The 18,704-nt window shown below is 44.0% G+C and overlaps 1 protein-coding gene across 7 annotated transcripts in view; it reads right to left on the bottom strand.

Annotated features, from left to right (window-relative positions):
• FAM135B (family with sequence similarity 135 member B) overlaps window positions 1-18,704 on the bottom strand; it is a 264,335-nt gene that overhangs the window by 190,150 nt on the left and 55,481 nt on the right. Inside the window, exon 1 of one of the 7 annotated variants that reach the window (XM_070802407.1) lies at window positions 5,306-5,879. The exons of 5 other annotated variants lie outside the window; for them this stretch is intronic. The gene's annotated coding sequence lies outside the window, so the exon portion shown is untranslated. Of the gene's footprint in view, window positions 1-5,305; window positions 5,880-18,704 lie in introns of those variants that run through there. One more of the 7 variants, XM_070802403.1, reaches the window with a different exon arrangement.

The following is an 18,704-nucleotide window of genomic DNA, read 5'->3' as shown; positions in this document are numbered from 1 at the left end:
CCTGTCCATCACCAACTCCTGGAGTTCACTCAAACTCATGCCCAACGAGTCAGTGATGCCATCCAGCCATCTCATCCTCTGTCGTCCCCTTCTCCTCCTGCCCCCAATCCCTCCCAGCATCAGAGTATTTTCCAATGAGTCAACTCTTCGCATGAGGTGGCCAAAGTACTGGAGTTTCAGTTTTAACATCATTCCTTCCAAAGAACACCCAGGACTGATTTCCTTTAGAATGGACTGGTTGGATCTCCTTGCAGTCCAAGGGACTCTCAAGAGTCTTGTCCAACACCACAGTTCAAAAGCATCAATTCTTTGGTGCTCAGCTTTCTTCACAGTCCAACTCTCACATCCATACATGACCACTGGAAAAACCATAGCCATGACTAGACAGACCTTTGTTGGCAAAGTAATGTCTCTGCTTTTGAATATGCTATCTAGGTTGGTCATAACTTTCCTTCCAAGGAGTAAGCGTCTTTTAATTTCATGGCTGCAATCACCATCTGCAGTGATTTTGGAGCCCCAAAAAAATAAAGTCTCACACTGTTTCTACTGTTTCTCCTTCTATTTGACATGAAGTGATGGGACCAGATGCCATGATCTTCGTTTTCTGAATGTTGAGCTTTAAGCCAACTTTTTCACTCTCCACTTTCACTTTCATCAAGAGGCTTTTTAGTTCCTCTTCACTTTCTGCCATAAGGGTGGTGTCATCTGCATATCTGAGGTTATTGAGATTTCTCCCAGCAATCTTGATTCCAGCTTGTGCTTCTTCCAGCCCAGCGTTTCTCATGATGTACTCTGCATATAAGTTAAATAAGCACGGTGACAATATACAGCCTTGACGTACTCCTTTTCCTATTTGGAACCAGTTTGTTGTTCATGTCCAGTTGTTGCTTCCTGACCTGCATACAGGTTTCTCAAAAGGCAGATCAGGTGGTCTGGTATTCCCATCTCTTTCAGAATTTTCCACAGTTTATTGCGATCCACACAATCAAAGGCTTTGGCATAGTCAATAAAGCAGGAATGTTTTTCTGGAACTCTCTTGCTTTTTCCATGATCCAGCAGATGTTGGCAATTTGATCTCTGGTTCCTCTGCCTTTTCTCAAACCAGCTTGAACATCAGGAAGTTCACAGTTCATGTATTACTGAAGCCTGGCTTGGAGAATGTTGAGCATTACTTTACTAGCATGTGAGATGAGTGCAATTGTGTGGTAGTTTGAGCATTCTTTGGCATTGCCTTTCTTTGGGATTGGAATGAAAACTGACGTTTTCCAGTCCTGTGGCCACTGCAGAGTTTTCCAAATTTGCTGGCATATTGAGTGCAACACTTTCACAGCATCATCTTTCAGGATTTGAAATAGCTCAACTAGGACTATGTCACTACTCTTTATTAAATTAATGATAAATAGGATAAAGAAAGAATGGAAAAAGACACTTTTCTCTTGAATACTGCTGACAATTTCAATGTAAATCTGCAAGCTGCTCATTTCTGTGTTCAAAGAGAAGGGTTGGAATAAAAGAACATATTTTTTTCAAGCAATTCTCTGCTTTGAGCCCACAGTTTGACAGGCCCCATTGCCACTTTCCAGCAAGGCCAACAACATGGCCCTCCTCATGCATTTGAGACCTTGTGAGATGACACAATAAAATATACAGCAATTCAAGGGAGAAGGTAACGAGTGCTTTTCACCTCCCTGTTTACCTTGGCTAAGCCAACAACCCTTACCTCTCAACACCTCACCTCCCATGCCGACTGTATTTCCAAAAGCAAGAACATGAAGAATCCAAACTTCTACAGCCTGAGAAATGTGTCTATAGATCAGTGACTTTAAATCAAGATACTTAGGACCTTCTGGGATAACTTAATAATTCAAGCCACTTAAAATTCCCTGGTGGCGGGGTGGGGGGGCACTTCCCCGGTGGTCCAGTGGTTAAGACTCTACCCTCCCAATGCAAGGGGAGCCCGGGTTCAATCCATGGTTGGGGAACCAGATCCCCTGCTGCAATTGAGACCCCACATGTGGCAACACAGATCCTGTGAGCTGCAACTAAGCCCTGGAGCAGCCAATTTTTTTTTTTTTAAGTCCCTTGGGTCACACGCACATGCGCACACATGCACACACACACACACACACACACACACCACAAAATGGGAAGCTCATTAACACCTGGGGCAGCTCATTCAGTTTCCACCTAAATAATGAACACACAGGATTTTCGATTTGTCTTTATAAGGATGTGATCTGTGACAAGTCACCTACCCACTAACCCTCAGCTTCTTCATCTATAATCAAAACCATAATGGGCCGGCATGGCTCCCCCACAAGGGGTGGAAGTGATGATTACAGGAAATAATACAAATGGAGTAGAACTCTGAAATATTAGGAGCTTCCCTCTTCCATGCAGACGACTGTCCCAGCACTGTCTTTCATCTGGGGCCACTGGGCATCCAGCCTTCCCCAGTCCCAGAAGAGAGACAGTGCATTTAAATTGAAGACATAGAAAGAGAAAATTGGGCCCCTGATTTTAAGTTTCAAAATAGACTTTTGAATGTAATGAGAAAGACCAAAATTTGACAGCAAACATTTTGGAATTTCAAAAGTCTAGGAATTCCAGCCTGAATAGTAGCTTTAGAACATTACAGTGTAATCTATTCTTCCCCTTCTTCAAACTAGAAATTACCAACGTTTTACTGGAACAGGGCAATTTGAGAGTTGGTTGAAAGGAGGAATGATGCCACATTCTCTGTAAGAGGCTCCATGCTCTTCCCCACCTGCAAACTCGGCCAGGTATCCCTACTTACAGAGACAATGAGTCTCTCCTGACAACCTCTGTGCAGACTGCCCCTGTATCTGCTCATCCTAGGTCAGGCTTGGGGACACAGCAAGTCCTCAGTGTTTTCCAGGCACTGACTGGTGTCCTAGAAAAAGGACCTCAAAGTGTTCATGGAGCCAGACATGGAAGGAGGCCCTGGGCTAAGAGATGAGAGGTTAAGACTAAGGCTCCTGTAAGGAGATATAAAATTCAAATGATGTTGATGAGGGCAGATAATAAAAAAGGATTAAACAATTCCATCTCCCAACCTCCACCCTCACCTCCGATACTGTGACTTTCTGCAAGCCCAAGAACTTGGCTTCAACCTCACAGAAGAGTAAAGAGAGATTCTGGACTCTATGGCTGCTATTTATAACCTGGAGATTAGAATAGAAATGAAGTTCAGTGTCAGAAAAAGAGCTACATCCCTTGTAAACCTGGGTTGGTGAGCTACATCACCATGAGCTAAGGGCCTCACATGGTGTCTGGTTGGTGAGCTGTAACCGTGAGCTAAGGGCCTCACATGGTGTCTGGCTGGTGAGCTGTCACCTGAGCTAAGGGCCTCGCACAGTGTCTGGTTGGTGAGCTGTAACTGTGAGCTAAGGGCCTCGCATGGTGTCTGATTGGTAAGCTATGTCACCGTGAGCTAAGGGCCTCACACGGTGTCTGGTTGGTGAGCTGTCACCTGAGCTAAGGGCCTCGCACAGTGTCTGGTTGGTGAGCTATGTCACCCTGAGCTAAGGGCCTCACACAGTGTCTGGTTGGTGAGCTGTCACCTGAGCTAAGGGCCTCGCACGGTGTCTGGTTGGTGAGCTATGTCACCCTGAGCTAAGGGCCTCGCACGGTGTCTGGTTGGTGAGCTGTCACCTGAGCTAAGGGCCTGGCATGTTGTCTGATTGGTGAGCAATGTCACCCTGAGCTAAGGGCCTCGCACGGTGTCTGGTTGGTGAGCTGTCACCGCGAGCTAAGGGCCTGGTATGGTGTCTGGTTGGTGAGCTGTCACCGCGAGCTAAGGACCTGGTACAGTGTCTGGTTGGTGAGCTGTCACCTGAGCTAAGGGCCTCCCTCAGTATCTGATTGGTGAGCTATGTCACCTGAGCTAAGGACCTCGCACGATGTCTGATCTGGAGCAGCTGTAAACTAAGTAGCAGCTTCCTCCCCGGGATGTTGAACTGACCCTGACCTTCCTGCAAATCTCTACAGTTTAGCTGTCTGTGGTGACAGTGACAAAGGATTTAATCACAGAATTTTTGCCTGGTGGGGAAATTGCTGGGCTGCCTCCTTCAATATAGAATTTGGCACTGAAACCATGGCAGGTTAAGAGACACCCCAGGACACAGCAAAGGAGCAGCAGAAATCGGGTTGGGACGGTCTCTGATTCATAATAGGGTCCCTTCCACTTTCCATGAAGCTTCCCAAAGAGCAAAGGCCTTTGCAGGAGATCATCAGTGATTTAAGTGGCTGAAGATAGAAGGTCAAGAGGCAGTTAATTAATATAAAGAGCCAATTAAGAGGACATTGTCTCAAGGGAATCCTTTACTCTCTGGAGTCTAAGAATGAAAGGCAGTGATATAGTAACTTACTCTAATAATCCCTCAGCTCCCCTTAGGCCCATCCCCTGAAAAATAGTTTTATCTACTTCCTCTGTCAAACATCTCCACTGGCTTCCCAATGTCTGGAGACTAAAGTCCTTCCCTTTGGCATAGCACACAAGGCTGTCCTTGATATGGCTTGAAGGTACTTTCTTAGCTTCATCTCTCACCCTAGCCTTCCAGGCAACCTCCTCTTCAACCCTTTGACATTTTCTGAGCCATACAACACATTGCATTTTACAAATATTATTTCTTAGGTAGTTATTCAAAGTGTCCTTATGCACAGATATTGTGTAACCTTGGTGGCTCAGATGGTAAAGCATCTGTCTGCAATGCAGGAGACCCGGGTTTGATCCCTGGGTTGGGAAGATCCCCTGGAGAAGGAAATGGCAACGCACTCCAGTATTCCTGCCTGGAAAATCCCATTGATGGAGGAGCCTGGTAGGCTACAGTCCATGGGGTCACAAAGAGTCAGACAGGACTGAGCAACTCCACTTCACGAGGCTCAGTTAGCCGTAGTTTGTTTACCCCGCTGATTTGCCTCTTACTTTACAACAAGCCCATCACAAATGCATCCCAAAGCTATGTAGGGCCAAACACGTGGTCATCGCTATCTTTTACTAAATCTCAAAATTACACACTCTTAAGTATCACCGTTAATAACAAGATCTGTCACTAAGTGAGTGATCAGTCTTTGCCAGGAGTTCTCCCAAATATTTCATATTCATGGACTATTTGACCCTTACAATGACCTTGGAGGTGGGGGAGATTAACCTAATGTTAAGCTGGAAAAGACTGAGAAAGGGCAAGTCACTTGACCAAAGCTCAAATGGAGTAAATGAAAAATGGAACTGGATCCCAAAGCACATACTTTTGGGCACTGTATTTCAGCCATAAGCACTTACTTGGAAGCATCGGGTGTAACTGGGAGATCAAGGATCACTCTGAGTAGGCTCCATGTAAATGAGATGTGGCTGTGGAGGGAGATGAGACAGAGCCCACTCCTGTATCCATAAAACTGTTGAGAGGGAAGGCAGGTGTTCTCCTGACAGTGGCCATATTAGAATGTCCATTGTTCAGAAGGACTCCATTCATTGGCTTCATTGAGCATTCCATTTGGAATGGCTCTAGTGCAATGGAGATGAAAGGGGCAGCTAAGCCTTCTTAATGCGTTCTCTTTAGAGCACATGATTAGCATCCTCCAGGCTTGGCTTTCCATCCTGGTTTCACCTCTTTGAATAAGAACCTTATTTGAACGCTGAGCTTTCACATGAGCTTTGGGGAACAACCGGGCTGGTAGGCACTGTCCTTGGTGCTGAAGCCACACAAAGGAGGCTTAGTTCATGGCATCCAAGCGTTTACAGGAACTGGAGAATTTTAGTACAATTTGGTAAGCACAGCACAAAGGGAACATATGCCTCAAACTATACATCAATAGACTGCACCAAATGACTAGTAATCAAATGTAAAGGTGCTTCACTTCACTTACAATCTTACAAACATGAATTAAAAATTGTAATATGATATTAATTCACACTGACCAGATGGCCAAATGAAAAAGGTAGATGAAGCCAAGTGTAAGAGGATGTGAAAGTGTCAGTCACTCAGTCGTGTCTGACTCTTTGTGACCCCATGGACTGCAGCCCACCAGGCTCCTCTGTCCATGGAATTTCCCAGTTAAGAATACTGGAATGGGTTGCCATTCCCTTCTCTGGGGGATCTTCCTGACCCAAGGATCCAACCTGGGTCTCCTGTATTGCAGGCAGACTCTTTATCATCTGAGCCACCAGGAAAGCCCAAATGCTTAACTTCCTTTGCAATCTTACAAACACAAATTAAAAATTGTAATATGATATTAGTTCACACTGACCAGATGGCCAAAATGAAAAAGGCAGATGATGCCAAGTGTAAGAGGATGTGAAATAAATGAAATTTCTTTGTACAGATGGGGTTAGTGTAAATTGATATGACCACTTTGAAAAACTATGTAGCAGTATCTATAAAAACTAAATGTGCACATACCCTATAAAATAGCTATGCTAATCTTAGCAATATATCCAACAGAAATGCATACACATATACATTAAAAGGCATGGATATGAATACTATCATACCTATAATATTTCAATACTGGAAATTATACAAATCTTAGTAGAATGAGTAAATTAAATGGGGTATATTTATATTTTAGACACTAAATGGTAAAATACTACTATAAGCAGGAATATGGATGGATTACATAGTCATGTTTGAACAAAAGAAGCCAAATGAAAAAGAATGCATACTGTGTGATCCTATTTCTATAAAGTTCAAAATAGTCAAAACTAATAACCTATGGTGTCAGAAGTCAGGACAGTATGTTCTTAGCAGTGGTTTTCAGTACCCAAAGGTAATCAGGCAGAGTGTATATGATGCCTGTTTGTTTGATATAGATGCTGGTTAAACTGAATTTGAGTTTTGGAAAATCCATTGAGATTATACAAATATGCATTATTTCAATCATTATTTTTACATTTTCTCCCACAATATATGGCAATATGCCTTTTAACTTTATTTTTTCAAAAGGCTCATGTTTTATCCTGAAAAAAAAAAAAACACACACATTCATGTCCATTGAGTTAGTGATGCTATCTAACCATATCATCCTCTGTCATCCCCTTCTCCTTTTGCCTTCAATCTTTCCCACATCATGGTCTTTCCAGTGAATCAGCTCTTTGCATCAGATGGCCAAAGTACTGGACCTTCAGCTTCAGCATCAGTCCTTCCAATGAATATTCAGGATTGATTACCTTTAGGATTAACTGGTTTGATCTCCTTACAATCCAAGGGACTTTCAAGAGTCTTCTCTAGCACCACAATGCCAAAGCATCAATTCTTTGGCACTCAGTCTTCTTTATGGTCCAACTGGGGATTCAATAACAAATAGCTAATGAGGTCATGGCTTCCCCTGTGGCTGAAACAGTAAAGAATCTGCCTGCAATGCTGGAGACCTGAGTTCAATCCCTGGATCAGGAAGATGCCCTGGAGAAGGGTGTGGCAACCCTCAACAGTATTCTTGTCTGGAGAATCCCATGGATTGAGGAGCCTGGTGGGCTACAGTCCATGAGGTTGCAAAGAGTTGGACACAACTAAGTGACTAACACTTTCACACTTTCACTTTCAAAGAGGTTATACCTTCCTCTTAAATTGTCAGTATTTTTATATTTACTTCTGTCCCTAGTACAGATGCAGACTTCTATTCATCCTTCAAAACCTAATTTAAACATCTCGTTCCCTCAGAAGTCTTTCCTGATCTCGTACTCCCTTATTCCATTCAACAAACTGTCCCTGAGTGCCTGCTGCATAGATGTCACCAGCCCAGCTACTAAGTGAGTAAAATGGCCTGTCCTTCCAGTGCTTACATTGTTGAAGCAGGACTCATGTGCATCGCTCTCAAATACAATTTCCAGCTGTCGTAAATGCTATGAATGAACAATGCACAGAGCTTTAAAACAGGGAGCATCAGGGCCAGTCTTGGAGGTCAGGGAAGACTTCCTCAGGCAGAGTTAATTAACCTGGTACCATCTGGACCTTCTGTGTTTGCACTCTCTTCACTGCACTGTAATTCATTTTCTATCTGTCTCTACTATCGTCTGTGAGCAACACAAGGTCTGGACTGTGCCTTATTCATGCCTTGATTTCATGTCCGAGGAAACTTGGGTGGCCTCTTATAGGCAGTCAATAGATCTCTCTTGAATTGACTTGTATGATCATCACCATTATTCCTGCTCTCCTTGTGGCTGCCACCATTATTGGAGAAAAATGTAGGAAGCCTCTAAGTGAGCACAGACCCTGTGTGATGAACTCTATATTAACCATAACTTCTTGGCAGCTAAAGGAAGAAAACAGCCATTTGCTGATGATAAAAGAGAAGAGGAAGCTGAGGAACTCTGACTACTTCTCTGGAATGTTCATTTGTTTTCAGCACCTCCTCTCGAGTTCCTTGTAGCACTGGCACAAACTTGCAAGCTTTCTGTGGATGACTATGGGCAAATCCCATATCATGATTGTGTTTTGCAAAAAGCCTGGCTAAAACCCCTGCTTACAAGGAGGACAGCAGACAGAGGTGGCATCCGGACCAGAGCAGAGATCAAATAAACTGTCCTGACATGAAACAAAATCTCCTCTTAAGTACTTTAAATATTAGAGCTGGATTTATATATATATATATGCACACACATACCTGAAAGGCCCCTTTCAGAAATCCTCCCCCATCATAAAAGGACAAAGGCACTGACTGAGACCTGGGAAGATCAATTCCAGAACATGAGCAAGCAAAGGGCAAAACCGTGTCTTGGGTCCCAGCTTTGAGGGTTTTATATGCAAGAATCCCCCCACTGTGCCTGGTTATTTTAATATTTTTCCTTGTACTTTGTGACATATTCTGTGCATCTTTTTAAAAAATTGTGCTAAATCATTTAACATGAGATCTACCATCTTAACAAAATTTTAAGTGTACAATACAATACTGTGAACTATAGCCATGATGTTATACAGCTGGTATCTAGAATTTACTTAATCTTGTATAACTGAAACCTTATATCCATTGTACCCAAAATATGAAATTCTAGCTAAGAGAGTACTTTCTAGAGAGGAAAGTTTACAGAGATGGCAAAGTCAGTATTTTCACTGTTTCATTTAATCCTTTCAACATCTTTGCAGACCCACCCTCCCCTGGCCAACTTTCATATGTACCTGACTTGGCTCCTGTGGTTTCTAATTCCATCTGTGCTGATATGAGCAGCCACTACTTACTGATCACCCATGAGCCACACACACCCAGACACTTGACATGCACCACTTCTCATGCTAGGATGGACACTGAAAGGGCATTTACATGTGCCTTGGATATCCTCTGACACATGACAAGATAACCCTGAAACTCACTGACTTAAACAACAGTGTTATTGTCGGCTCCCAATTCCCTGGGTCAGAAATTTGATCAGATCTCAGCTTCCTGACCCTACATCCAGCCTGGGGGCTCTGAGTCGTGGCTGGGATGTGCAAAATGGCACCTGGCCTGTCCGTCTTAAGGGGCAGTCAGAGTTCAAGTTGGTGCTGGTCTCCATGAGAGAACATTCTGGAAGGTAAGAGTAGAAGCTGCAGACCTCTTAAGGCCCAGGCTTGGAAGATAAAGGACAGTACTTCAGTCACATCCTACTTGTCAAGCCAGGTGAGATGACTGATCCAGGCATAAAGGGAGGAGAAAGAATTTCTGCCTCCATGGGGGAGAGCGAGGTCACCTTGCAAAGGGAGAGATATGTCATTACAGGCATCCTTGGACATGAAATCTACCAGAGTATAATGGTTAGGGCCACGTTCTTTGGAGTCAGACATGTCAGCTCTCCCATTGCTGTGTGTCTATGAACACGTTATTTCTCCTTTCTGAGCCTCGGGTTTTTGTTTTTTTTTTTTTTCACCTCTAAAATGAGACTAACAGCAGTCATCTCATAAGATTCCCTAAGGGAATAGATAAAATAATAAATGAAATGAGATTAATACTCAAAAGATTTCCTAAGGGAGCAGACAAAGTAACACATAAAATGAGCTCAACACGAGGCCTATGCAGAGCAAGACTCTATAAACAGTTACTAACGCTAAAGGGACCGTGCAATTTAACATCCAATTTTGGGCAGTTTTGAGAAGGGGGGAGGGGGCTGCTTTGTGTAATCATGTTTTATCAACAGGTATCCACTGAGGTTTATATTTATATAAACCTCCACGTGTATATTCACCTCCAGCTACTATTATCATTCACCTTTCAGAAAGGAGGAAAGCAAACTGAAACTCAAAGAGATGAATAAGCTGACCCAAGTGTGTGTGCTTGCGTGCATGCTCCCTCACACACTCATGGAACTCCCCTTCTGTGCCGGGTGTTGAACAAGAGAATACACATCCCTGTCACCACAGAACTTATCTCCAGGGACAGAGAAGGGATTACCAAACAAGTAAGTAATCCGTTTGCAGTAATACTGGCATCTATGGAAATGAGTCAGGGTAAAGGGAGAGAAAATGCATCCGTGGCATGGCTTCACCGGAAAGAAACAGACAATCCTGATTCAATGATTAAACCCACATTGGCTCACAGGGCTGTCCGGGTATCCCTTTTCATGAGAGTTTTGCTGGAACACAGCCATACCCTTTTGTTTGCATATCCTCACGGCTGCCTCATGGTGCAACTGCAGTACCAAATACTTGTAACAAGTCACAAGCCTGCAACTCATAACAGATCTCCTATCTCTGGCTTAAACAACACAGAAACATAACAAATGTATACTCATCCCCCCACACACATACACACAGTAAGTGAAGAGTCAGAGGAAAATGACATCATGCCCCGGGCCCCTGCTGTCGTGAGGTTCTCAGGCTCCACCCGTGGCTTTCAGGTTATAGTTTTATCCAAGCTGAAGCCTTTCAGGTTTGCAAAATGGCTACAGTTATTCCACATATTGACATAGCATCAATATCAGAAGGAGGAGAGACATCTCCTAAAACTGCCTCTTTTGGGAGAGAAAAAACAGTCCTTCCCAGAGGCCCCCATGATCCCCAGGCCTCACTGTAGAGGACTGAGTCACATGCCCTTCCCTAAACCAGCCACTGGAAGGGAAGGAGGCTGAATGGACGGATACCCATAGGAGAATCCCTGGGATGAGCAGGAGGACTCCTCTCTCCTAAATCACATTTCGGAGAGGTACACACGTGAAGAACTGGGGGCAACAGAGGAAAGAACTAGACACCTACAACATCTGACATGAAGAGCGATTGCAGCGGGCAAAAGGGTCAAAAATTCCATTACAAAGGGAGTTCAGTGAAGGACTCAGGATATGACATCCGAACACAGACCTGGATGACAAAAAAAAAAAAAAAAGCAGGCCTTCAAAAGATTGTATAAAAGAGCTTCTCAGGTACAGGAACTGCTGGTTAAGAGCAGAGCTGGTATTCAGAGCCCCTGTCTGGATTCAAACCAGCATGGTCCTCCCCACTCCAAGCTGCCTATTGAATCTGTCCTTGGTTCTTCACCAGCTGTCACTTATTTCATGGTCTTCCTTAAAGTCTTCAGTCACGTCCTCTGGAGCAGATGTGTCCCCCTGTCTCATTCCACCTGTACTGCCAACGATTCTTGGAACATGGATTAGCTCAGCCTTCTCTTCTATTACGATGTAAGGTCCTAAAGGTCAGTGGCCAATTTTGACTCAGACTCATAGCGACTCTGACAGTATTGAACAGTGTGAGCACACAGCACAGAAACAGAGCAGGACTCTACAGTCCTTCCCTGACCATGTCCTCCACCTGCCTTTTCCCATGGAAAAGCTTTAGCCAAAGAATAAGTTTAATCAGAGACGTGAGAACACGCAGAAGCAAAGAAATACAGTGAAACAGGACAACATAATAACAGTTTCATCAGTAGACAAAGTCAAATTCCTTCTCCAGGGCTGTACCTAATATTCTGAGCCACATCCTGTGAGCTGCCTTGTAGAGACCAAAACCCACACAGGGTAGAAGAAGTTAACTGCATGATGACCAGACCGTAGCCATGACTTAAGCTGCCACAATTCTGAGAATTGGCCTCAAAGAAATGAGAACAAACCAACCCTGACACTGAAAACTAACTGTACTGAGAACAATCAAGATGACGCTGGTCAGACCCACTGCATGACCAATTTCAAGATGACTCAGAGCTGATTGTGCCATTTCTACATGTAGCCTCCTCCTTCTGCCTATAAAACTTCTTGCTTCTTGATTGGTGGTGAAGTGTGGGGGAAGCCAGCCCTTGGACAAGAATCTGTCCTCTCCCCGCTGCCCCCTCCCATTGTGAGCATCCAAAATAAAGCAAACGCTCCTTTCCAGCAACCTGGCCTCCTCACTGGCTTCTGAGCAAATGAGCAACTGGAGCCTACTTTGGTCGTAGCGCTCACGGTCTTGGTGAGTGAACGTGTCTTATATTAGACACAGTATAGATCTACACTGCTATCTGCTTCACTTCCTTGAAGTTGAAGGAGCCCCACAAGAACTTGATTTTCTTGCAAGAGTCTAGGTACTAAATCATCAACAGAGGGATGGATAAAGACGATGTGGCTCGTATATACAATGGAATATTACTCAGCTGTAATAAGGAATGAAATTGGGTCGTGATGTGGATGGGCCTAGAGTCTGGATACAGAGTCACGATAATCAGAAAGAAAAGAGCAAATATCGCATATTAATGCGTATATATGGAATCTAGAAAAATGGTACAGATAAACTTATCTGCAAGGCAGGAAGAGAGACACAGATGCAGAGAATGGACATGTGGGCACAGTGGGGGAAGAAGGGGTGGGATGAGTTGCAGGGTCAGGACTGATGCATATACATTACCACATATAAAACAGAGAGCTAGTGGGAAGCAGCTCGGTGCTCTGTGATGACCTGGACGTGTGGGACGGAGGTAGGAAGGAGGTCCAAGAGGGAAGGGATATATGTACACATAGAGCGGGTTCCCTCAAGTAGGAAAGGGCAACCCACCCCAGGATTCCTGCCTGGAAAATTCCATAGACAGAGGAACCTGGCGGGCTATAGTCCCTGGGGTCACAAAGAGTCAGACACAACTGAGCACGCAGGCATAGCTGATTCAGGTCATGGTACAGCAGAAACTAACACAACATTCTAAAGCAATTATACCGCCATAAAAAGGCACACAGAAGAAAAGATGAAGGAGTGGTATCCACTCAAGCTTCAGTTCCTAGAAGACTCCGACGGGAAAACGCCAAGTCGGAAGAGGAGGCAGGGAAGCCATGTGGTATCCAGCCAGCAAAGGGAGTAGATGCACATGAAGGGCCTCGAAAAGCGTAATAAAATTAGGTCTGATTTTTCCAGCAATACAAAGCCACTGAGGAGCAAACAAAATTGACTGATCACCTATTGTATTTCAGGAACAGTGCAAGCTATTTCACACACGTTTCATCCTCATCAAAGAGACTGCTAAATGAATGTCGTTTCTGTTTCATAGAGGACGAAATTCATTCTCGGCAAGGCGAGGCGGCTGAGGGTCACGTGGTGAGAAAATGACTAATGCCCGAGTCTGTGACCTTTCTTCTCAGCCACACAGTTGACCAATGCTCTAAGAATCCACTTCGGTAAGAAGAGAGAGAACAGGTATGCTGGAGAGGGGCAGATACAACAGGTGGGGACACCCGTTAGGAGCTGCTGCAATAATCCACAACAGAGAAGATGAAGCTGGCTCTGGGCATCGTTAGTAGAAATCAATCATACTTGGAAGCTCAGTGGGTGAAGAAAAGGGAGCAGCTGCAGATAATACAAATGCACCCACCTTGGGGAGGTAGGTTACCAGGGAACAGCAGTCTCTCCTGCCCTTGTCCCTGTGACTAAGTCAAAACATGGGCAAAACTGCCCTCGGGATTCTTTGCTCTAACTCTGGGTCTGCGTTCTAAGCTTGGACGAGCTTTAGTCACAAGGACGAAATATTATTAGTTTAGCTGTGTTTTAGCTCCAGCTTTCTCTATGAATCATGTGTGCATGAATCATAATCAACACTCTTCATATTTTAGAAGCAAATGCATAATTTTTCTTACCCAAGGAAAAAAATCAATTGCTGTCTAAATATGAATCTAATGTTGTTTCTGCAGCTCTTGAATTTTTTTTCAATTCTGAACCTTCATTTTCTTTGGAAGGGAGGATAATCAGGAAAGCTAAGGAAAAAGAACAGAAAAAATGGCATGTATTGAGTATCTATCCTGTATTAGACTTTCCAAAGCCACGGTAGATATAAATGGTTCCATTTTATAGATGAAGAACCTAGAGGTTATAAAGCAATGTGTTGGCCCAGCATCACACACCTAGTAAGAAGCAGAAGATTAGGATCCATTTACAGACTGCAGACACCAAGTCCTACACTGCAATGCTCCTGCCCAGCTCACCGGGTCACAGCATAAAGAAAGGATGTCAGAGTGACCCCGTGACATGGTTGCTTTGGGAAGCGACATTCAGTGCTCTCCTTAACATGGCTATGACATTTCTTATCTATTGTCAGTTTGTTGCTGTTCAGTAGCTAAGTCGTATCTGACTCTTTACGACCCCATGTACTGTAGCCCACCAGACTCCTTTGTCCATGGGATTCTCCAGGCAAGAATCCTGGCATGGGTTGCCATTTCCTTCTCCAGGGGATCTTCCTGACCCAGAGGTTGAACCTGCATCTCTTGCAGTGGCAGGCAGGTTCTTTACCACCGAACGACCAACGAGGCCCAACTATCATCTTAGGACCCTGTATGAACAGTTGAGAAGCAAATCATCTCAGGACCTGTTAACTGTGTGTGAACTGGAGATACCAACCAAGCCTGGTTCTCTGAGTTCATGTGAAATATACGGTTCAAGTAAAGACATTATTACCAAAGAGTGGCTGCAGTCAGCCTGCCATCTCTCAGCTCCAGGACGTTCCCTGAGCAGCCCACCACCTGCACTGAGCACCCCAGGCACAACCTCTGCTCTTCCTCTTGGGACTTTTGTCTCCCAAGTCTGGCTGAAACCAAGCTCCAGGCTTAGCATCCCACCGATACCTCCTCACCACCGGGGAAGCAAAGGTGTCATCTTCATTTTACGGGCGCACTGCTTTACTATGTAGTATCACCACTGTTTTTTAATACAGTGACCTTAGGAATGTCTTACTTATTAAAATGCATTACACTAAATATTAATTATCAAATGCAACAACAATTATAATAGCTATAAATAGCTAGGTATAAGAGTTTTGAAACCTTTTGTGAATTTTCACCAACATTATCTCATCCAGTCTCAGTCTGCTCTGAGCATTAGCTCCACGAAAAAGTTTCTAAATAAATCCACAATGGAATATGACTCAGCCATAAAAAGAGTGAAATAACGCCACTGGCAGCAACATGGATGGAACTAGAGACTGTCATACTGAGTGAAATAAGTCAGAGTAAGACAAATATATGATACCGCTTATATGTGGGATATAAAAAATGATACAAAGGAACTTATTTACAAAACATAAATAGGGTCACAGATATAGAAAATAGCATTATGGTTACCAAGGGGGAAAAGAGGGAGGGATAAATTGGGAGATAGGAACTGACATATACACTCTTCTATATATAAAACAGATAAGTAAGAATCTACTAGGGAGCACAGGGAACTCTACTCAATACTCTAGTGACCTGCATGGGAAAAGAATCTAAAAAAAGAGCGGATATATGTATATGTATAACTGATCCACTTTCTGTACAGCAGAAACTAATACAACATTGTAAATCAACTATAAAAGTCACTTCAGTTGTTTAAGATTCTTTGCGACCCTATGGACCTGAAGCCCACCAGGCTCCTCTGTCCATGGGATTCTCCAGGCAAGCATACTGAAGTGGGTTGCCATGCCCTTCTCCAGGGGATCTTCCTAACCCAGGGATCAAACCCAGGCATCCCACATTGTGGCCAGATTCTTTACTACCTGAGCCACCAGAGAAGCCCAAATCAACTATACTCAAATAAAAACTAACTTTAAAAAAAAAGCCCCCACCTATGTAAAGGTCACAAACTACCCTCTACTCTCAAAATGATTTTTCTAAACCACAGTTCTAGTAGTCCTTTTGTTTAAAAACTGTAAGAGAGACTTCGTATTTGGTTCCCCATTGGAACTGAAGCAAGCTACCCACGTGTCCAGCTGGAAGGCTAGGATCTGGATTTAGCAGATATTGCAAAACTACAGATGCATTGAGCAGGGCTGTTTCAGCTTTCTACCACCTGCGTCTCCTGGACTTCAGACCACACCATCTGTGATGATCTGCATGCCCTATTGTACTGGGAGGGTTGGGTACCCCACTTTGTAATAACAGTGTCACTAAAGAGGTGGGGCTGGTCTCCTTCCCCTAACACGGGGAGCATTTAACCTAACACATATCTTAGACATGACAATTGGTCACTGGAGAGGGAAATCATGGAACTCAGCAATATCCTTGGTAATAAAATGATGGGAGAACCTATATTCACAAGAAGAGCTCACTGGGCATAATGTAGGAGGCCCAACGTATCTGATTTGGTGAAAAGATCATATTTACATGTACATCTCTTCCATTTCTCTGCAAAACACTCCTGCACTGCATTTTTATGTTATGTGTGTTGTTACTGTGATGGCAATGCAATGCGGAGAAGTGGCTTCCTCCACAGAAATATTTGTTGAAAGGTATTAATTTGAGTTGGACAGCAGGGATCGAAGTGCCCGTGGGTTTTGCCAGTGACCACCGTGTCCTAAGTACAGCTCTCTGTGAAAAGAACATAGCGATCTGGCCTGTGTGCCCATCCCGTCTGCTCTGTGTGAAATCAAAGACTGAGGCACAGGGGGTTAATCTTGGCTTCAGAAACAATTCTGTGAACACAACGTAGGTTAGAACACAGGAGCACCCCCAGGCTTACTCTGGGCAAGGCTGTCTGTAACATAAACATGCCACGCTGGCACAGGGATAAGGGAAAGGACACTGTTGCCTTTTGCTGGTATGAGCAAGTCATAAAATCACAATAGTCTCTAAATACAAACTTGGCAACCTTGTGTCCACCTTGAACAGAAAATCCTTACATAGTAACATCCACACAGGGCTTCCCAGGTGGCTCAGTGGTAAGGAATCTGCCTGCCAATGCAGGAGACGCAGATTTGATCCATGGGTTGGGAAGATCCCCAGGAGTAGGAAATGGTAACTGGTCCAGCTGCCTGGGAAATCCCATGAACAGAGAAGCCTGGCAGGCTATAGTTCATGGGGTCACGAAGTCAGACACAACTGAGCGACTGAGCACACTTGCAGAATCCACACAGGTAGGCATATTGGATTCAGACAGGATTGGCCATTAGGTAAGATTCGAATGTGACTTTTTTAAGTGTATGTTTTATTTTATATTGGAAAAGAGCTGATTGACACCGATGTGTTAGTTTGAGGCGTACGGCAAAGTGAGTCAGCTATACGTACACGTATATCCATTCTTTTGTAGATGTTTTCCTATACAGGATACTGCAGAGCACTGAGTAGAGCCCCTTGTGCTATACAGTAGGTCCTTGGTTATCTACAGAACGCGGCTTTTTAAACAGCCTGAGTGGTAGGAACCTGCCTTGGCAATTAAATAAGCTGGTGACATTACTTAAGGGCTATGCAACCTTCAGGAAATCCTTTCATCTTTCTAAGTCTTGGTCCATGGCTCTATATAATGAAGATAAGAACCTATCTCATAGAGCCGGTGGCGGCAACACTTAGTAATGTGTTTCCTAAAGTGTCTGCCCACAGTACGTGCTCATGAGCATGGGTTGCTCCCTCCCTTTGCCTCTGGGATGACTGAGTGCTGAAGACTGACCCTGACAAATGGATGACACATAAGGTAGAATAAGGTCCGAGGCATTAGCCTGTTCTTCAAGCCCCTCACAGTCCAACTTCTATCAACAGCCTCTCAGCTCCTTTAACCCCCAATTCTGAACTCCCACTCTGAGTCAGCTGGTCTGTGATGAGCTGCTATTTCTGATGAGAATGCATTATATTCCTCAGGATGTTAGGAATAAGGGGGAAAGTCAGCATTTGTGAATGATATTGGTAGAGAAAAGAGTCTAGGCGTAAGAATCAGACAAATGAGACAAACTCCCGGGTTTGCTACCTCCTAGCTGGACTCAGGGCAAGCGGCTCAAGTGCTTTGAGTCTAGTTTCCTAGACTGTAAAGTGAAGAGAAGACCTAACTTACAGCAGCAGAAGGCGAAAGGAAGACCTACTTCCAGAGGCTCTGGGAGAAAGCAATGCCCGACTGCCAACCACAGGCCAGGCTGACTGGCAGGCGTTTGACCAGTGGTAGCACAGAGACTCTGACAAGAACATCAGTATTCACGAATTTCATGAATCACTGATATTATCATTATTATTCTGAAGAGCAGTGGAATCTGGCAACGTGGTTGGTGTGCTTGTGCTGAATTCACCCATTCTCAGAACATCGTGGTTTGACTAGTTCAAGAACTTATTGGTGCCTCAACTCACTCACCTGTACAAAACACACTTGAAAGTACAAAAACAGTCACCTTCTTTGTCTGGGAAATCTGCTCATTTTAATTAACCTAAAAGGTTTCCAGCAATTTGTGTTTGTAAAGCACTCTGACATCCTGAGAATAAGAGGTAATTTAAATGCAAAATTTTATTATAGCATCTTTTATGATTATTACTCAAGGGACTCTCAAGTAAGGAGCTCCTACAATTCCACACCTCTCATCTCAAGGAGGTGCTGTATCTTCTAGCT

This window comes from Bos indicus, chromosome 14, assembly GCF_029378745.1.
Source record: "Bos indicus isolate NIAB-ARS_2022 breed Sahiwal x Tharparkar chromosome 14, NIAB-ARS_B.indTharparkar_mat_pri_1.0, whole genome shotgun sequence".
NCBI lineage: Eukaryota > Metazoa > Chordata > Mammalia > Artiodactyla > Bovidae > Bos > Bos indicus.
This window is presented reverse-complemented; position numbering and strand designations above follow the sequence as displayed.